Raw genomic sequence first — 2,579 nt, forward strand, 5'->3', positions numbered from 1 at the left:
TTCAGCAAACAAGACCTTTACAATCTGACTCCAGCCAACCTTCTGGTCTTATCTCCCTTCATTTCCTTTCTTGTACCCTGGCGTCAGCATGCCAAGTCACATTCCATTTCCTGAACATTTCTCTTAACTTTCATACATGTGAAATATTATTTCTTTGTTTTGGAATTCTTCTCCTTCAACAATTTACCCATCAGAAAGTCTCCTGTAAGTGTTTAAAAACCAGTCCAGATTACAGATCACCTCCTCTCTGAAGACTTCCCTGGCATCTCCAACAGAGTTTCTCTTTCTTTCTCTCCCTCCCTCCCATTCCCCTTCGATCGTTTGTATATATCACTTGACATAAAGAATTGAAACTATATCTTTAAATGTTTGTGGGGCTCCCCTGGTGGCTCAGTGGTTAAGAGTCTGCCTGCCGATGCAGGGGACACGGGTTCGTGCCCTGGTCCAGGAAGATCCCACATGCCGCGGAGCGGCTGGGCCGTGAGCCTTGGCCGCTGAGCCTGCGCGCCCAGAGCCTGTGCTCCACAATGGGAGAGGCCACAACAGTGAGAGGACCGCGTACTGCAATAAAAAAAAAAAAAAATTGTCTTTGCCACTAGAGTTGAGTTTTTTGAAGCCAGGCATTAGGTTTCTTTTCATCTTTCCTTCCCCAGGATCTAGCCCACAGCCTGGTTCATTCCTATTACCCATTACATGCTTTCTGAATTAACAGCAGCTGAACTGACCCAGGAGGATCTTGGAATGTGCCCTCAAATGGCTATTAATATGGCTGACAAGATTTAGAATTGCTAGGATCTCTAATTAAACTGTCTGTGGTCACCATCTTTAATAAACAGTTTTGCTAGAAACTGGGATAAATTAAAGCAGCTGGGAGAGGAAATCTGTTTCCCCTGGGCTATCTCATTCTGAGGCCACTTTTCCTGTCCACACAGTGATTTATGACTTGATATGTCATGTACAAGCAGAATGCAACAGAGACTCCAAGTTGAGCAATTCTCATGCTCTTAAGTAGGAAGGAAGGGATTGTAGGGAAGGGATTGTAGGGAAGAATGTGTGTCCTGATTCTGTTTTTTCTAAGGGACTCCCTGTTGTCTTCATTAAGTGGAGAGCCACAAGAAAACCAAAAGGCCAATGAAAAATCCTTGGTCCACATTACTCCTCGACCTCTTCTTCAGGCATATCCTGTCCTTGTTTACCTAATTATCCACAAAAACAGGGCCAGCACTTTGTCCAGGGGCTATATTTAAAGCTTTCAGACTCCCGGTTAGATGCTGTTTCTGTTCCTCTCTTCTCCTCCTCCTTATGGGCCAGGTCTCTGGGAGCCAAGTACATGGGGCTCTTCTCCTCATAGTTCTGCTTAGAATGGATGCTAAGAGCCTCAGAAGCACAATTCCCAAATTGTCAGGAAAGCTTCCTTCCAATGGCTCAGAGCAGAGCATCCTTGACCTCTTTGCTCCTTGGGGTGTACACCACAGGGTTCAGCAGGGAGGTGATCACAGTGGAGGTCACTGAGATTAGCTGACCCTGATCCTTGGTGTCTCTGACTTGGGCTTGGGGTAGGCAATGGAGGCACAGCCATAGTGGACCATGACCACAGTGAGGTGGGAGGTGCAGGTAGCAAAGGCCTTCTTTCTGCCCTCGGCTGAGGCGATCTTGAGGATTGTAGAGATAATGTGGATTTAAGAGATGAAGAGCAGACCCATAGGCACAACGAGCACCAAAACACTGATGATCAAAGTCAGAATCTCATTGACAGTCGTGTCGATGCAGGATAGCTTCATCACAGGTCAGATGTCACAGAAGAAGTGGGCCACCTTTGTTGCACAGAAAAGTAACCTAAATACAGGTGTCACCTGTGTCATAGCCACAATCAGCCCAATGCTGCAGGCCCTCCACACCAGCTGGTTGCACACCCTCTTGTTCATAATGACTATGTATCTCAGGGGGTTGAAGATAGCCACGTATCAGTCATATCCCATTGCTGTGAGCAGGAAGCTGTTAGTGATCCCAAAGGTTACAAAAAAGAACATCTGTGTGGCACAACCACCAGTGAGATAGACCAGCTTATACCCACGAGGCTGGATAGCATCCTTGGGAGAATGACCAATGTATATATAGTCTCTGAAGTGGACAGCATGCTGAGGAAGAAGTACATGGGGGTGTGGAGATGATGATCAATACGGATAATGGTCACAATGATTATATTACCTGCTAGGGTTAAGATGTACAGTGTAAGAAATACCACAAAAAGAGTGAGCTGGTGCTCGTGGAAGCTGGAGAAACCTTGCAAATCAAACTCAGTGGTGAGAGTGTGGTTCTCCCTCTTCATTGGGTGGTCACTAAATTGGAAAAGTAGAAGAATAAAAGTTGCATAATTTTAGTAAAGCAGTTTAATCACATTTCTGAAATTGATTGAACTTCATTCTCAGCTGTAAACCTGGGGATACATTTCCCAGTGGATTGAAGTTGATCTTTGGATTTACTTAACTTTGCTTAAAATATTCTTGTTCTGTGGCCATCTATTACAATTTCCTATGCATGATAGAATCATCTAATTTTCCTCCCCCCACCCCCACTGT

General features: G+C 45.2%; 1 pseudogene; it reads right to left on the minus strand.

Moving 5' to 3' along the window:
- Window positions 1–1,401: 1,401 nt before the first annotated feature.
- Window positions 1,402–2,356, minus strand: LOC141279420 (olfactory receptor 10J1-like; annotated as a pseudogene).
- Window positions 2,357–2,579: the final 223 nt, after the last annotated feature.

The sequence above is a fragment of the Tursiops truncatus genome, chromosome 1 (assembly GCF_011762595.2).
Source record: "Tursiops truncatus isolate mTurTru1 chromosome 1, mTurTru1.mat.Y, whole genome shotgun sequence".
In the NCBI taxonomy this organism is placed as follows: Eukaryota; Metazoa; Chordata; class Mammalia; order Artiodactyla; family Delphinidae; genus Tursiops; species Tursiops truncatus.